Source organism: Eublepharis macularius, chromosome 1 (genome assembly GCF_028583425.1).
Source record: "Eublepharis macularius isolate TG4126 chromosome 1, MPM_Emac_v1.0, whole genome shotgun sequence".
NCBI classification, from domain to species: Eukaryota; Metazoa; Chordata; class Lepidosauria; order Squamata; family Eublepharidae; genus Eublepharis; species Eublepharis macularius.
The window spans coordinates 14,256,379-14,275,318 of NC_072790.1; the positions used below are offsets into that span (position 1 = coordinate 14,256,379).

The window sequence follows — 18,940 nt, forward strand, 5'->3', positions numbered from 1 at the left end:
CAAGGCAAGTCCTTACACCCATCAATTTGCCATTGTTGCGTCTTTGCTTCTCAAGTGGTAGCGCTCGGTCGTTAAGTCCTGGCCGCCAACATATAAAGTGTGGGCAGGGGAGAGGGTTGCAGTTCACTAAAAATTAAGCCAAGATGTACAATCCCTTGCAATAGTAACAGAAGACATACATATTTTATATCATTCACGTGGGCAAAGACATAACCACGAACCCTGTGGTGGGAGTTCCTTCAGAGCCCATATACAGCAGATGCAACTACATGTGTGAAGTAGGTGTACATGCAGGAATATTTAGTTGCCTGCAACCACATGCGCCTACTGTCAGCAGCACCACACAAATTTAGGTCACTTTTAAATCCACAGAACAACACTGGGCTTCCCAGCACAGTCAACCACAGCAGACTCATCTCATTGCCAAAAGCCCCCTTCCAGAATACGGTTTTGATACTCACCACCAAAAGCATTTCCTAACCTCACAAATGCCACAAGAACTCAGAGTCATCCAAGTGTGACCCCCTCCCCAGGAACGAATCCTTTTTTTTTTTCCCTATCACATTTTTATCTTACACTTCTGCCAAGGAGCTCATGGCATCTGTCATGATCTGGCTGTGCCAGGAAGGCCTAGCAAGGCCTCAGAAGCCTGTTAGCAGTGGGAGTAGGCCTGCCTACAATTCCCAGGAGCCCCTGGCCCTTTTGGCGCCCTTTTTGGCCAATCAGAACACAGGGGGCTAGTGCTATATAAGTCTGTGAGGGGAAAAGCCTGTGTTCTTCTTCTTCCCAGGGAGCAGGCCAGAGGAGGTTTCTGCTAGGGGGAGAGGCCCTCATCCAGGGAGGGTGAGAAGACAGGCCTGGCAGACAGAGGGGCAAGTGAGTTCAGTTGCGTTAGGGCCTTTGGTTTATTTTGCTTTCACCCATCTGTTGTTGCTAATGCACCTTGCTTCTTGTTTGCTTGTTTGTTTGATATTAACTGACCTCCTTGTAAATAAACCCTTTTGCTTGTTGTTACTCTGCTGGGTCTTTACACCTGTTTATTGGCCAAGCTACGGAGGTCAGAAGGGTTGGGAGGGTACTCTGGGCCTTCCCAAGGGACCCTAAATCCCAGAGTGGTGGCAGCGTAAGGTGGCTCACCCCACCTGAGGCATGACAGTATCAAATATGGTTCTCCTTTCTTCTCATTTAGAAATAAAGTGCATTGCCTGGTGAGCTCCAGGGGAGAACAGAGACTGGGATTCAGGTCTTCCTGGACTGAATCCCACATGCTCACTTCATCCAGCTTTGGGGCTACAGAATTTTTTAAGGCCATCTCATTCCTTCCAGAGGAGACCAACACCAGAGTGCAATATAAGCATCGTTAGGAGGTCTCAGATGTTTCTGCCTCATTCGTTCCCAAGCACACATTTATTCCTCTGTTTGAAAATCAAAGTCACATACCATTTGACATTTTGATTGGATTTTACTTCCATTAAACATATGCCATTGGGGGCAAAGTAAAAATTAGCACTGAATGACAAAATTAAACCATCAGCACAAACAACTAACATGTGCAGCAGTCCCTTAATAGCAAGACAGTTGTATACTAGGCCTCTTCCAGAAAACCAAAGGAAAATCAAAGAAGGGTAATATATAAGTTAGTATGGCTTAAACACAGACATTCTGGATGAACTTTGACTTTGTACTTCCGCTAATGCCAAAAATGTCATCTGGCACGTAGTCCTTTGATTTGCTCTCATTTCATATAAGTTTCTGATTTTGAACTTGCGCAAGCAACATATTCTGGGCTACAGTGGAGCCTGCAAGCCTGCTCATTACATTGGAACTTGCGCAAGCAACCCCTCACCTGCTCATTACATTGGAAGGTGAATGACAGTGTAGAATTACCAAGTCAAATCCTCTATTACTTCAAGTCTACAAATGCAAACCTTAAAGCATAACCCAAACCATAAAAACAACAGACCACTACCCACTTGTAATGGTCCATGTGGGGAACAATGGCACACCCATGAACACCATTGAACATAATAGGGCTGGCTATTAAGTCCTTGGGATGCAACTGAAAAGAATGGAGGCACAGGTGATATTCTCTTTGATCCTGCCAGTCAGAGGAAGAGGAAGGCAACAGGAACAGAAGATTATGGAGGTGAACCACTGGCTGCGTTCATGGTGCCAGCAGGAGCTATTTGGATTCTGGGACCATGGCCTACGTTTTCTGGAAGATGGCCTGCTTGCACCCAATGGACTTCACCTGTTAAGGACAGGAAAGAATGTGTTTGGAAGGGACCCGGAGAGGGCTTTGAACTGACATCACAGAGGAATACAGACAACTGGCACAGGAATTTCATAAAAGAAGGGGAGCAAATAGCAGAGGCCTATCTAGGAAGGGCAGGTCAAAGTGGTGGAATGTTGCAAGGCTTCCAATGCCTCTATAAGAAGGAGGATCTTGAACTACTAATGCAGACAGAAAGATACAACTTACTAGGCATTACACAGACCTAGTGGGATGATTCCCATGACTGGAATAGAGTAGTGGATGGGTATGAGTTACTCAAGAAGAACAGGAACTGTTGTAGAAGGAGTGGTGTGGTGCTGTATCTGAGGAAAGGGCTTGATTGTCAGGAAATACTGGAAGAGGAGATTGACAACCCAGTGGAAAGTGTCTGGGTGAAGATAAGAGAGCGAAGGACAAGTAGTATTGTGGATGGAGTCTGTTATAGAACACCTGACCAAGGAGATGAGGTGCACTCTGCCCTCCGTGGGCAGCTTAATAGGGTATCCAAGAAACACAGCCTTGTAGTTATGGGAGACTTCAACTTCCCAGATGTGTGCTGGGAAGTTGAATGCACCCGCGACATGCCCAGGGTCATGCAACTTTCTGACTTGCCTGGCTGATAACTACTTTTCTCAAATAGTGGAGGAAGTGACGAGGGGCTCGGTCATACTGAATTTGATATTCCTCAACAAAAACAGTTTATTGAAAGGGTAAAGGTGGTGGAGACCGTAAGGAGAAGCGACCACATCCTCCTAGAATTCCTTTTGCTGTGGGGTACCGAGTGAGTTTGTTGCCAAACGCGCAAGTTAGATTTTAGTAGGGCGAACTTTAATAAATTTAGAGATGTAATAAGAGTTATTCCATGGACAAGAATCCTGGAAGGGAAAGAACAAGTGAAGGGTGGGTTCTCCTAAAAGATGACTTCTTGCAGGCTCAAGCTATCACTATTACAGCAACATGGAAATGTGGTAGAAGCTCTAAGAAGCCAATGTGGATGAACAGAGAGCTCTCTGATGAGCTAAGGAAGAAAAAGGAGATGTTCAAGAAATTGAGGGAAGGAAATGCATGTAAAGAAGAGTATCTAGGGATGGCTAGGGACAGTACAGCAGCCATCAGAGAGGCCAAAGCTCAGAATGAGCTGAGGCTGGACAGGGGGGCTCGCCACAACAAAAAGATGTTCTTCAGATACATGACAGAGGACAGAGAGAAGGCAGAAAGGCTTAATGCCTATTTTGACTCAGTTTTCTCCATAAAGGAGAGAACCTAGAAATAGTAGTAGGCAAGGCATGGATTTGGGGCTGCTGAATGACATGGGCAGAGAAGTTGTGGAGAAGCGCCTTGCTGCACAGGATATGTACAAATCTCCTGGGCCAGAGGGGGTGCACTCAAGAGCACTTACAGAACTTTCCAAAGAACTTGCAGACCCTTTACCGATCATCTTCCAGGCTTCTGGGAACAGACCAACCTCATCTCCTTCTATGATGAAGTGACAGGCTTACTGGATCACGGGAACGTTGTCGATGTCATTTATCTGGATTTCAGTAAAGTTTTTGACAAAATTCCTCATGATGTTCTGATGGGTAAACTGGAGGATTGTGGACTGGACTCTAGGATGGTCAGATGGTTAGGGAGCTGGCTGGATAACTACACCCAAAGAGTAGCTGTCAATGGCATCACATCTGACTGGAGGGAGGTATCCAGTGGAGTGCCACAGGGTTCAGTTCTGGGCCCAGTGCTTTTCAATATTTTAATAAAAAATCTTGATGAGGGTGTGAAGAGATTCCTCATTAAATTTGCAGATGACACCAAACTGGGAGGAGTAGCAAATGCCCTTGAAGATAGGAATAGAATTCAACGAGATCTGAACACACCGGAAAAGTGGACCGATTTGAATAAGATACGATTTAACATGGACAAGTGCCAGGTTCTCCAGCTGGGCAACAAAAATGTAAAGTATGCATACTGGATGAGGAATACACTTCTGGGTACCAGTGTGTGTGAATAAGATCTTGGGATTCGTGTTAGACAAGCTTTTGGTGCATAAGGGTTTGTTTTGTCTCAACAGCAAGGGGGAAAATCTCTTTCCAAAGCATAAACTATGGCTTCAAACCACCCCCGTCACTTACTGAGTTTGACACTTCCTGTCTAGCTACGATAGGAAGTCGGTGACTCAAGTTTGCCAAGTTCTATTTGAGATTTCTCAAAGAATTCTGAGTCTCACTTTTATCCGTTCGGTTCTGCATCCGTTGTTCCACTTGCTTTGTTATAAACATTGTATTGTTGCCAGACATTTCAGAGCTTTCAAAACAAGACAAATGTGTTGACATGCAAAAGCAAAGGAGGAGTGGGGGGGGGGGGAGAAATCAACCTGGTTTCTGTAGTTTCACTTCCAGGAGACAATGGCTGAAAAGTTCTTTGCCATCATTAGCCAAAGTTGTGGTGGAAGTCTTCAAAATGTTTATACACATGCTTATGTAAGGAATTTGTTAGCCCGAAGCCTTTTTTTTTACAGCCGGTAGAGAACAACGAGCAGCCATCAACACTAGTGAGAAGATGGATGCAGCACAGAGAAGTTAGCGACGCCTCTTATGCAGTTCTATTCACAGACAACAAGTCTTTGCAGTAAACCACTGCAATCTAGTCTATTTTTCAAAAGGATAAACTATGGCTCATGCTAGTTGTAACTGGGCAATAGGGGATTTTCCATATGCCAATACAACAGCAGTTTAATCATCTCTGTGTCTCCTTGTACCTCTACAGGAGCAAAAAAAATAAATCCATTGCTTTAATATATCATTATTTGATTTAATAACACAGCATCTGTCAATTCTGTCTGTCAGGAGAAAACTGGGTCATAGCAACACTTTTGTGACGGGTGAGAACTACTCGAACTTTAAGCAACATCCCTTAAAAACTAAACAGTCTAAAAAATATCCATTGACAAACACTGCCCAATTCCACCCCCACCACCCCCCGGTTCAAAGGTGCTACAATTTCCTATAACAGAAAAAACCTGCCATTGAAAGCCAATTAGTATCACCTCCATTAGCAGAGAAGGACGCAATCAGTACACACTGTCTGGATTGTAAATGTATCTGGATGGAGAGGAAAACCTTAAGAACCCTTTTTGGAGAGTCTAATCAAATCCAGTCTGTGGCAAATGCCAATAAGTCTCACTTCTCGTTAGCTGGAGTCTGCTATTTGTGCATCAATACTTGTGGAACTGATGGAGAAGCATACTTCCAACTATGCTGGGCTGCTGTAACTTTCGCCACAACCCAGTATGTGACCAAAAGCAAGCTTTCACATGCTTTATCAATACACGGCCTAAACAATTAACATCTACCCAGGATACATGATTTTGCATCATATCAGCATCCAACCACTCTGGTAAACCAATGCTAAGGGCACAGGAATCTTACTTGCTCCAGCCCTCTTGTGAGAGAAGCTAGGTGGATCAGGAAGCCAAGGTGAAGCATTTCTGCTGGGAGATGGTTTGCCTGATAAAACTCATGGGGACAGCTTTAAACCCAATCCTATCAGGGAAGAAGACAAAAACCCCAAAGCTAGTATGATGCCAATTACTGTAGATAAGAGAACAAATAATGAGTGGGGAGGGGCACATATGCAGGGACCCATAAATTCGCAGGTAAAAGTGAAGCTGTTAGGGTGCATAAATTGTGGATTCTGATGTCTATACACTAATGCACAAAGTATGAGAAACATATAGGAGGAACTTGAAGTCTTCATATAGGAAAGGCACAATGATGTAATAGACATTACTGAAACTTAGTGGGATGAGACACATAATTGGAATATTGGAATTGAGGGGTATAACTTGTTTAAGAGGAACAGACCAAAAAGGAGGGGGGGCGTTAACAATAGGGAGAACTTCCTGATAGTTAGAGCGGCCCCTCAGTGGAACAGGCTTCCTCGGGAGGTGGTGGGCTCTCCTTCTTTGGGGGTTTTTAAGCAGAGGCTAGATGGCCATCTGACAGCAATGCTGATTCTTTGAATCTAGGCAGATCATGAGAGGAAGGGCAGGAAGGGCTACATCAGTGCTTAATTCTCATGGACCCTTCTTATATGCCCAGTGTAAGGCCGATTGCCACCTTTGGGTCAGGTAGTAATTTTCCCCCAGGCTAGTTTGGCCAGAGATCCTGATGGAGTTTTGCCATCTTCTGGGAATGGAGCAGGAGTCACTGGGGGGGGGGGGGGGCGCTAGGGGAGAGAGTTGTGAATTTCTTGCATTGTGCAGGGGGTTGGACTAGATGACCCTAGAGATTCCTACCAAGCCTATGATTCTATGTCAAGGATGTATATGCTTGTGAAGAGGAGCAAGGTAACTACCAACTTTTCAGCTTGCCATCCATACGTGAAAACGTTTTAGAACAAATCACCAAGGAGTTAGTTATCGAGCAGTTAAAAAAGAAGGCTGTGATTGTCAACACCCAGCACAGGTTTCTCAAGAACAGGAAATGTCAGGCTAACCATATCTCTTTTTTTAAGAGAGTTACTACTTGGCTGGATCAGTTTATTTTGATTTCAGTAAGACTTTGATAAGGTCTTGCCTGATATTCTTGTTGACAAGCTGGTAAATGTGGTTTTGATGTAATACTGTTGGGTGAGATGTTATACCGTTGGGTGTACCGAGTGCTGCTATCTATTTTATATTATTTTTATACTATGTTGTTTTATACTGTTATTTAAACTGTTTTAATATAATTTATACTGTAAATGCTTTTTATTATACTGTAATCTGCCCTGAGCCTGCTTGTGTGGGGAGGGCGGAATATAAACAAACAAACAAATAAATAAATAAATTGGCTGACAGATCGTACACAAACAGATCGTACACAAACTGGAGGGGAGTGAAAAGTAGAGTGCCTCAGGGATCTCTCCTGGGCCCTGTGTTGTTCATTATCATTATAAATGACTTGAATGAAGGAATAGAAACGCTCATTAAATTTACAGACAATACTAATTTGGAGGGGTAGCTAATACAGTTGAAGATAGACTGGGCTAAAATAAACGTCAACAGAGATAAATCTACGATCTTTGGTCATCTATGGTCTTTGGTGCAGTTCCACATAGGGGACTGTGCTTGTGCAGGCCAGCTGCTTGGAAAAGGATTCTTCAAGCTTTTAGGTTATGCGGGGGGCAACCTCCCGCCGAAATGGTCACATGGCCAGAGGTCACCCGCGTCCCTCCCACAGTTTGTCTTTTGCCACTGCAGAGAACAGATGATCTTCCAAGGCTTTTACTTCTCAGTTAAGTGTTTTTTTTCTGTTTAGTGTTAGATTTTTTAAAAAGTTAATTGTTAATAATTTAGTCTTAGTCTTAATGTATATAGTTTGTGTAGTGTATATAATTTAAGTTGATATTAGTAGAGTAAGAAACGCTGCACTTGGCGGCTGTGGCAGCCCTAACTTGCTATGATGAACAAGTAGCTGTTTAAGGAGTGCGAGGGCTGTGGGACAAAGATGGCAAAGACCTATGGCCACTCGCTATGCCTGGCGTGCTTGGGAGAAGGACATGTGGTGGAGTGCTGTAAGCACTGCCAGCTTTTCACCCCCAAGGCGTGAGGAGATTGGGCAGCAAGACTCAAAGCTTTGCTCTGGGAAAGAGCTATCCAGCTCTACAAGCCTGGCAGCTAAGAAAATCTGCCTTGGCAGAGCGATCTGTGCACCTGACTACTGGAGCCGTAACAGAGCACACTCCGACATTGGATCTGACATCAGAGGAGTCACCGTCGAATCTGTCGGTTCCAAAGACTTGAGACCAACCATGCTCTCGGTCGTGAGAGACTCCGGCTTCACCTCGCTCCAGAGCCAGCATACTACCGGTAGAACGAGAGCTAACTCCTAGAAGCGGCAGATCAAAGTCTCTAATTCTGGAAGAGCAAACACAAAGCTCAGCAGCGAACAGCGTCGCCCATTCCGATTCCATCACTGGAACCGAGTAGGCATGTACCGTCGCACCCACCCTCAGTTAGGAGGTCAAGCTCCATTTCACTGGCATCTTAAGCACATCCAGTTGCGAACATGGATAGATGCAAAAGGAACATCCAAAGCTGTGCGACACACATAACAGGAAAATGAAACATGAGAAGTATGAAAATAGGTGAGCTAGAAATCGTAAAACAAGAAATGGAATGTTTAAACACTGTGGTCCTGGGTGTGAGTGAACTAATGTGGACTGACTCAGGACATTTTCAGTCAGAAAATCACACAGTGTTTTGCTGCGGAAATGAACTCAAAAGAAACGGTGTTGCTCTAATAATGAGGTGAGACATAGCACAAGCAGTTGCTGAGAAAGAAGAAATAGAAAACTTTTACACAAGTGTCCAAGAAGAAATTGACCGTACACCTAAACAAGATATGCTGATAATCATAGGCGACTGGAATGCAAAAGTAGGCGATAAAGCAGGATCACGAAATGAAGCAGGAGAGCAGCTCATAAAATTTTGTGAAGCCAACAACCTGTTCATTGCTAATACTGCTTCAGGCAACCAAAAAGATGACTTTATTCGTGGAAAATCACCAGGTGACCAATACAAGAACCTAATAGATTACATAATTGGAAGCAGAAGATGGAGAAGCTCTAGTCTCTCAGCTAAAACAAGACCAGGAGCTGACTGCAATACAGACCATGCGTTGCTAATATCTAACATTAGAATAAAGAGAAACACTAAAAGAATCATAGTGCCAAAATACAATCTAAATAATATTCCTGAAGAATTTAAAAACCAGGTAAGGAACAGATTTGCAATACTAAGTTTAATTGACTGTGAGCCAGAAGAACTATGGGCTGAAACTAGAGATATCAAAGAAGAATGTGCAAAGACTATTCCTGTAGCCAAAAGAAAGGAGAAGCCTAAATGGATGACTGAGGATACTCTTAAAATTGCTAAAGACAGACGAGAAGCAAAAGCAAAAGGAAACAGAAATAGGGTCAAAATTCTAAATGCAGCTTTTCAGTGGATTGCACACAGAGACAAAGAAATCAATTATAATAACCAGTGCAAAGAAACAGAAGAGAACAACAAAAAAGGAAGAACAAGAGACTTGTTCCAAAAGATCCAAGAAATCAAAAGGAAATTCAAGCCACAGCTTGGGATGCTGAAAGATCAACATGGAAATACAGTATCTGATCAGGACAAGATGAAAACAATACACTGAAAAACTATACTAGAGATGGAAGGATGACAGATACTTTTGATGAAGAATCTTGATGAACCAGAAATCCTAGAAAGTGAAGTAAAAGCTGCACTCAAAGCAATTAGGAGAAACAAAGCACCTGGAGTAGATGGAATACCAATATTGCTATTTCAAGCCACAGAAATGGAGTCCATCAGAATCTTAACAAGAATATGTCAACAAATATGGAAAACAAAACAATGGCCCACAGACTGGAAATGCTCAGTCTACATTCCAATCCCAAAAAAAGGGGATGCCAAGGAGTGCAGCAACTATCAGGCAATCGCGTTAATTTCCCATGCAATCAAAGTGATGCTCAAAATTATACAGCAAAGACTCCTACCATATATGGAACAAGAAATGCCAGATGTTCAAGCTGGATTCAGAAAAGGAAGAGGCACCAGAGATCACATTTATTTGTTTGTTTGTTTGTTTGTTTGTTTGTTTGTTTGTTTGTTTGTTTGTTTGTTTGTTTGTTTAATCGCATTTCTAGATAGCCCTCCACGTCAGACAGGCTCAGGAAGGTTTAACAACTGCTTAAAACAATAAAAACATTATAAAAACATTAAAACATCATATCAAACAATTAAAATTGGCGGGTATAAAATATTAAAATACAGAATTGTCCTGCATGGGTGGTGGAAGGTCTTCAGTGGTATGGCCAGCGAGAGGACAGCCTAGCCCCCACCAAATGCCTAGTGGAACATCTCCGTCCTGCAGGCCCGGCGGAAAGATAACAAATCCTGCCGGGCCCTAGTTTCCTCAGACAGAGAGTTCAACCAGGTCGGAGCCAGAACTGAGAAGGCCCTGGCTCTAGTAGAGGCCAGGTGGACCTCCCTGGGGCCAGGGACCATCAGCAAGTTCTTAGTAGCCGATCGAAGCAACCTCCGGGGAACATATGGGGAGAGGTGGTCCCCAAATTTACGATGGCTAATGGAACATACCAGGGAATTTCAGAAGAAAATCAGCATGAGTTTTATAGATTACAGCAAAGCTTTTGACTGTGTAGATCATGAAAAGCTATGGACAGTTTTAAAAGAAATGGGGGTGCCACAATATCTGATTGTTTTGATGTGCAACCTGTACTCCGTAAGCCGTGCTGATTCTCTTACTTAATATGAATGTACACAGACCAAGAGAAGATCGAGAGAGGGAATGCATAAAGTGGTGAGCTGGTACTTGGTTTTCATGTCCCTTTCTTATATGCCCAGGGGAATACCGATCACCACTTTGAAGTCAGGAAGAAATTTTCCTCCAGGCCAGATTGGCGCGGGATCATGGAGGTTTTTTGCCTTCCTCTGGACATTGACCAGGGTCACAGGGGAGTTAAGAGTTAACTGTGATTTTCCTGCAACGTTCAGGGGGTTGGACTAAATGACCTTGGGGGGATCATTTCAGCATTATGTTTCTACGATTCTAATCACATTTTGAGAAATGCTACAGGCTCAGCTTGGGTTTAATTGGCCCTGTATGGACTGCCACGTTAATTTTTATCTTCTTGTTTGGAGTGTGCCTGTGAACATCATATTCTCTGAGTGCAGAGCAGTCATGCCACTGAATAAAAATGCCAGGAGACCTAGTGATTAGAATGTCTGACAAAGATTTAGGAGACACACGTTCAAATCTCCACACTGCCATGGAAACTTGCTGCTTAAGCTTGAGCCAGTCACCTCACAGGATTGTTGTCATGTCTGAGCCCCATCCATGCCAATTTTAATGACCCTTTTGTTCTAAATCAATGTATCCTGCTGTAACTCGATATCATTTTACCCATGCTATAACTATTTCTTTCACAGGCTTTCACAGGTGTTTATCTAACAAACTGCAGCAGCTTCCAGTGTTTCTGACCCTGTATGCTACTCCCTCTCAGACTTTGCTATGTCTTGTTTTCTAGTGACTCAACTTGATATTACAAATATGCGAAACGTTCTCACACAAGAAGAGCGCCAAATTCTTGTTTATTATTGGGAGGGGGGAAAGAAGCAGACTTGAATGTGAAAAGAGAAGTCTCTCTCACATGATGTCATTCCTGTCAACTTTTACTCTTGCTGCTTAGAGGCTTACCTTGCTTCTGAGTAGTCCTATGGACATATATATGGAAATGATCTGATTTCTGAATTAAAACCATTTAACCAAGAACCTGCGTCTTGCTGCAATGGACCAGGGATCTGTCTACCATATCCTGTCATCCATAGCCTGACAATTGTTGTAAGGATAAAATGTGACACAATCTCATGTTGCTCTCAATCTCTCCCACTCAAGTATACGATGCTATATTTGCTCTCAAGAATAAAGTGAGGGCCCTTAGTTAAAAGAATCTATTCCAAACAGAAGAAAACAAAGGAAGAGGAGCCTGGCCTGGAATTACTCTAGATTCTAGTACCCTGGAACTATAATAAAGCATGGAATAGACCTCTGAATCTTACATCTAGAAACTTTCATCAGCATTTGGTCTGAACTGTTGTTTGCGGAGGAAGCCTCGTGTGGCCTCTCTGTGTGGCCTTTCAGGGCCACGCATCATCTTTGTTCAGTAAAATTTATCCCCGGATACAATATTTGTGTGTCTGTTGTGCTGATTTGGTTGAGTTTAGTTAAAAAGGTATTGCACAGCATTCTGTTCTGGGATTTCTCTGTGGACCAGCGGTGCTATCTGGAACCTCTCTATTTACACGATTTATGGCACTTGCATACAAAAAAAGATAAGAGGAAACTATCTGAACTAAAATGAGGGGCGACGGTTTGTGAAGCCGACAGCCTCACTGCTATCCAAGCACCGAAGAATGGCGCTTTGCACTCCAAGCATCCCATATTTTAAACATTCGGCTCCTGAAGCTTCCTTTGCTAGGATCTTATCCACCACGAATTTTAATTCAGGCTCGCTTTCAAGTCCAGCTCTGCCCTTCAGTTCATTTCATCCATCGCTTTTGCAAGTCTGCACAGCTCAACCTTGAGTGGTGATCTCTACCTCAGCAGACTTGGCAGTTATTCTGCAGACCCGTATCTGTGCTAGAGTACAAAAGACACAGGGCACATGCTTAGAAATTATATGCAAGGTCTAATGGGAAAAGCCCAAACACTTATTTTAAAAATTAGCCCAGTCAGGGAAGAACAGGAAAGGAGTCTTTTTAAATTACAATTACAGTTGGGATAGAAGTGGAAGAATCCACAGTGCCAACTTACTGCAAAAAAAGAAAAGAAAAAAAGAACACCTTAAACATGAATGAATTTATGGTGGTATGCTTCAAGTATGCTCTCTTTTGGCAGACGCATGATCTTTGATGGCAACATTTAGTTTTACGGAAGTTCTAAGCTTCACTATGAACAGGAAGAACACTTCATGCAAACTCTGGGTACCTGCATTTTCTACATACTGTCTCAGTCATGAGTACATGCAGGGCTCATTTCGAGGGGGAACATGCCGGAACACAGTTCGGGCAGTTCCCCAAAGAGGTCACATGACAGGTGGCCCTGCCCACCTAACTCTCAGCCATTTTGGGCTCGTTTCAGCCTGGATTGGGGTCGAAACAGCCCAGATCAGGCCTCTGACGGGTGGTGGATCACTCTCCCGCTCAGCAGCGGCCCCAATCCTGACTCTTTTTGGCCCCTTTTCAGCCATTTTCAGCCCCTTTTTGCCATTTTGGGCTCAATTTCGGCCCTGAATGGCCAGGATTGGGTCCAAAACAGCTAGGATAGGTGATGTCAGGGGTGTGTGGCATATGCAAATCAGTTATGCTAATAACACACTTCCAGTGCTGGCAAGGGGCGTGGCATATGCTAATGAGTTGTGCTAATGAGTACCTTCAGCTCTTTTTCTATGAAATGACCCCTGAGTACATGTAAAGTTCAGTGCATGTAGAACAAGTGACCAATCAATTAGGATCCACTTTCACATCATTTTGAAGTTATGCATGTGGAAATACTGCATCCATGTGCCTCAAGATGGGCAACACAAGAGGCCCATCTGGTATCCACACAGTGCACCAGATTTAAGCCAACAAATGATCCTGGAAGAGTTCAGCTTTAACACACTGCAAATCTAGAATCTCCATACTGTCACAAAGTACACCTTCAGGGGCTTGCTGCCACGCTTTATAAAGAACCAGGGAACACTAAAGTAGAACAAACATTTTGGTAGCTCTCCCAATTCAACAGGGCAACAGGACAAACTATAGCACTAAATTAATCAGTTAGCATGATCCCTGACTACGGTCTGCACTACCACTTCGCCTGTCAAACGGCCCTTTGGTTTTGTCCAATATGTCCATGTAGCAAACGGTATCACTAGGTGTCCACTTTTTAATGTCACGTTCTTTCTCATTGGTCATAAAGGTAAGAGAGTGACGGGGGCTCATCATCAAGACTTGTCAGGGGCAAACTAAACATCAAGAAGCTGCGCTGTGATCATACTGATTACAAACATTATCAGTATCTTCAATACTGATTTTTTGGGGGATCTAAAACTTAAAACCCAGATGACCCTGTCTTTCTTCACCTGTCAAAGGGCCAATATGACCCCTTACTGACATGGGAACCTGAAACGCCAGTCCGCCTTTGCAGAGAAAACCTTCAAGTTGTTCATTTATTCTTGACTAGCAACAAAGCCCGTTGTGGGAAAAAATATTACAGGCTCTAGAAAGGGGAGAGTAGGCAGGTGGGTATTCCCTCCTCCTCCATCACTGATAACAGCTGGGTGAAGGCAAGGGGGCGGGCATGGCCACTTCCTCTGCGCATGATCCCGGTCAAGTGAAGGGGGGTGGGCAATGCCACCTGCTCCATGCTTGATCCTGGCCAGGTGAAGGGGCGGGCATTGCCGCCTGCTCATCACCTGATCTTAGCCAAATGAAGGGGGGGCAGGCATTGCCACCTGCTCCACTCCTGATATCACCTGGGTGAAAGCGGGAGGCAAACACTGTCACCTGCTTCGCGCCTCATCTCAGCCAGGTAAAGGGGGGAGCAGGCATTGCCACCTACTTTGCTCCTGATCCAAGGTGGGTGAAGAGGGGATGGGCATTGCCACGTGCTCTGCTCGTGATCCCAGCTGGGGGAAGGTGGCCAGCAGGCATTGCCACCTGCTCCACTCCTGATCCCAACTGGGTGAAAGCAGAGGATGGGCATTGCCACCTGCTCTGCTCCTGATCCCAGCTAGGTGAAGGCGGGGGGGGCAGGTATTGCTGCCTGCTCCACACCTGATCCTGGCCTGGGCTTCCTGCCGTGGCGCACTCTCTGAAGGTCCGGCTGCCTCATCTGGGCTTCCCTCCACAGCAGCGCCCTCTGGAGGTGCACCAGGGTAGCAAGTGAGTTGTCTTGAATACGCTTAGCCTTTTATATAGTAGGATTGTGAAGCACCAAATGAATGTTCTACACCAGCAAACAGCAGTGTACGTGCCATTTCTCTCTCCTCCCTAGAACCATGCACTAACTTTCCCAGTCTTCATTCAAGCACAATCTCACACTTCTATTGTAGAAGCTTTGTAGAAAAGCTGTCTTGACCACAAATATATGTCCCACAGCACAAACCTCACAACCCTACCTGAGGTGCTGTGATTCACCACTTAAAGGGGCCTGGGTTTATGCTTTTCAGAAGTGTGGCTGCTTTTAGGGACAGGTAGGATCCTTTAGAAGTTCCATCTTTTGCCTCTCTAGAGTACCATGCAGAGACTTTTGACTCTTGAGAGCTGCATCTGGCACCTTCAAACCAAACACAGCCCTTTTTGAAAGATCCATGAAATCTATTTGTAACTGTCACCCGTAAGAGTGCCTTGTTCACACTGCGTGCCAAGAATGCCCAAGGATCTGCTGCACATTTCCTTCTAACCAATGAAACAACAACCCAGCTCTATGACTCTTTATTTGAAAGGCAGACCCCTAACCCAGACCCCTAACCCAGGTAAGTGACAGGATGTCTCCGAAGGCTCCTGCTCCATTTGCAACATCTGCACAGCTGCTGCAAGCACCCCTGGCATTTTGGCTGCTCAGGCAATTAGGCAGTTTGCCCCTAGGGTAAGCCGAGCCATGACAGCAGTGGAAAACCCGGCCCACCCTGCTTGAGTGGAAAGTCCCTCGCTATTTTTACCCCACCCATCCTCCCAGGAGCTCTAAGCAGCATACGCAGCTCTCCCCCTTCCTTTCACCCCCCAAAACAACCCTGCAGGGGGGCATCATCTTGAAACATCAGGCTGAAACCATGGCCCCAAACCACCTACTATGCCACGTCAGGCTCCCAGACTAAGGGGCGGTGGTGGTGGGCAGCCCCCACGTTAAGCATAACTATATTTAACCAGTCAGGCCTGATTAAAAATAACCCATCAGCCACCTCTATTCTGTACAATAAACTTACTACAAAGGGCCTCATAGGATTTATACCCATTTATTAGTAAGTGTATATGCCAAACATTTGACACTCCATAAGCAGGGCCAACGTTTGTCCTTTCTCATAAGCAGCAAAATCCTAATGGAAGTCAGAAACTTAATCTTAAAAAGTAAGATTATTCTAGGCTGCTTTTGCTTTTTAAAAAAAACTGCAAAAGAAAAAAAAAAGACCATGCCCTGCCATTTCACTAGGCCTTTGAGCCTCAGCCAGCTAACACGCCTGACAAGTGAAATTAGATTTGTTCATCTATTAAGCTCTTATTCAAATGCTCCCTATATGGCAGAAAGATGACTTCTTTGTAGTTGGTCCATAAATCATTTTTATGGCTGCTGTTAGATTTAGCACGCAAAATACAGCGCGTTTCCCTTCCCCCTTCCCTACCAACTGCAATTTGCATACTATTCAATACCTAAACGGAGTCTTAAGTTGTATATTTTATATGCTTAAACAAATCTTTTCCAGGTCAATCCTAGACAACATTCTGAATTTAGTAACCTTGGAAGAAAGCAGCAAAGCTATGCCTGAACCAAGACACAATCTTGTGAATGGCCCAAAAGCTATAAACTCCATGAATCACAAGCTACCTCTCTGTCTAGTATATACCACAGGTTAATGTTTTATTCTCATATAATGAAATGATCTCTGAAATGCCTTTGCCCAATGCTGAGAAAGCTAGTTAGTTTGTGCTTTGAATGCTCCAAGCACTTCATGCATGAAGGGAAACCCTGAAGCAGGAGTCACCACTAGAGATGGGCACGAACCAAAATTAAGCACGAACCAGGCTGGTTTGTGGTTCGCGAACCACGGTTCGTCAGATCCCATTTCTGATGAACCACTACGAACTTTTAGGCTGGTTCATTTTTTGGTTCGTCACTGCAGACAGCCTGCTGCCAATCAATCAGTTTCCTAGGCAACAGGGGATGGACTTCCTGCAGACCTTCTGCTGGCCCGGAAGTGAACTTCTGCTGGCCCGGAAGTGACCTTCTGCTGACCCAATGTGATGATTTTCTGACCTGGATGTGACGTTTTCACTAACCAAATGGACCGGTTCATGAACCAGGGCAGGTCCATGAAAGTTCATGATTCGTAAAATTTGATGAACCATGAACCACATGGTTTGGTTGTTTTCTGGTTCGTGCCCATCTCTAGTCACCACAGGCCAAGAGAGAAGTTGCCACCCCTTGAAGGAATCACCATCCACATTATAGCTGACTAGCAGCATTTCCAGTCAGGGTCAAAAGAGGAGGAGCCCAGCTGTGCTAACAGGCAAGAGCAGCTCCGGAACTCTCACAAGAACTACTCTTCTCATAAGGGATGGGGTCAGGGCAGGAAGCATGCTACGGACAGGGATTGCCAACCGTAGCTGTAATGAGAGCCACTTCTGACTGATGAAAAGTATCCCCGTCCTTATATGTTGTCAAAAATTATTCTGTCCTCGAAAGGGAAGATAGATTAGGAAGAACAACAAACATCAGCCTATCCATTAAGCAGCACCGGGGTGTGTGTGAGGACCAAGATATGAGCTTTCGTGAGTCACCTGAAGAAGTGAACTGTGACTCAAGAAGCTCATATCCTACCACAAACTTTGTTAGTCTTACAGGTGCTACTGGACTCTTGCTCTTTTCTACTGCTCTAGGCCAGGCATCTGTCTTTTAAATTTTGCTTGGTATGTAGCGATTTTATTTATATAAATAATTCCTCTTCTTCTTATTACAAGCTAAGTGGTAAGTTTCAAACTGGGTTAAGTCCTTGGGAGAAAGGGGAGACAGAGGGATACAAATTAAATTGACCCTAAAGGCAAGACAAGCAATTGAATGCATCATTCTGACACACTGGGGCAGGGAGGTTCACTTTCTGCCTCTATTTATAATTATTATTCTAACATTCACAGAACTATTAATTGCCACATCTATCGTATGGACCTTGGGACTAGCCTGGTACTGAGCAAGTGCATGAAGCAAAGTTAATCTCCGTCTTGTATCAACACTAGAATTTGGAGCTGTCCAAGAGATCTGATTGGCCAGAGGTGGCTTCAGGCAAGAGAGAATACTTTTTTTCATAAACACAATGCTCTCATGGAATTCACTGCTGTAAGTAGATCCGGAGGAGTTCACCGTGTTAGTCTGTAGTAGCAAAATAGAAAAGAGTCCAGTAGCACCTTTAAGACTAACCAACTTTACTGTAGCATAAGCTTTCGAGAATCACAGCTCTCTTCGTCAGATGCATGGAGGGTAAGAAGAAACTGGTCAGATATATAGGTGGAGAGGGGAGGGGAGAGTAGATGCAATCAGTAGCTTCTGATAATGGGATCAGTTTGCTTCTGATAATAATATCCTCCAACGTGATATATGCCCTCATGTACCAACAATGTCCACCTGCTCTGTACATTGGACAAACCAGCCAACCTCTGCGCAAAAGAATAAATGGACACAAATCTGACATTAAAAATGGTAACATCCAGAAACCAGTGGGAGAACACTTCAATCTACCAGGACATTCCATCAAGGACTTAAAGGTCACTGCAGTTCAATAGAAACCTTTCAAAAACAGAATCCAATGGGAAGCTGCAGAATTGGAATTCATATGTAAATCTGACTCAGGCTTGGATTGAATAGGGACTATGAATGGTTATCTCAACATCAGAAGTAACTGATTTCATTATCAGAAGCAAACTGATCCCACTTTCAGAAGCTACCGATTGCATCTACTCCCCCCTCCCCTCTCCAGCTATATATCTGACCAATTTCTTCTTACCCTCCATGCATCTGACGAAGAGAGCTGTGATTCTCGAAAGCTCACTGCTGTGATGCCCGTGATCCTGAATAGCTTGAAATGAGGATTGGCCAAATTCATGGTCGAACAGGGCTACTGGCTGTGAGAGATGACTGGAATCTATTTATTTATTTTTATATTATAATATTTATAATACAATATTTGTATTATATTTTGTTATTTATAATCACCTTTCTCACTGAGAATCAAAGTGTAGGTCTAATATGATCAACGGCCAGGACGCTCAGAGCGGGACCACAAGTGACGCCTGACACAGGTTGGACACTTGTCAGCTTCCCTCAAGTTTTGATGGGAAATGTAGGC

General features: G+C 44.1%; 1 protein-coding gene and 1 pseudogene across 1 annotated transcript in view; one reads left to right on the forward strand and one right to left on the reverse strand.

Moving 5' to 3' along the window:
• PLCB1 (phospholipase C beta 1) overlaps positions 1–18,940 on the reverse strand; it is a 698,812-nt gene that overhangs the window by 553,789 nt on the left and 126,083 nt on the right. The gene's annotated exons all lie outside the window — the stretch shown is intronic.
• Positions 7,772–18,940, forward strand: part of LOC129327516 (beta-1,4-galactosyltransferase 3-like) — a 92,993-nt pseudogene continuing 81,824 nt past the window's right edge.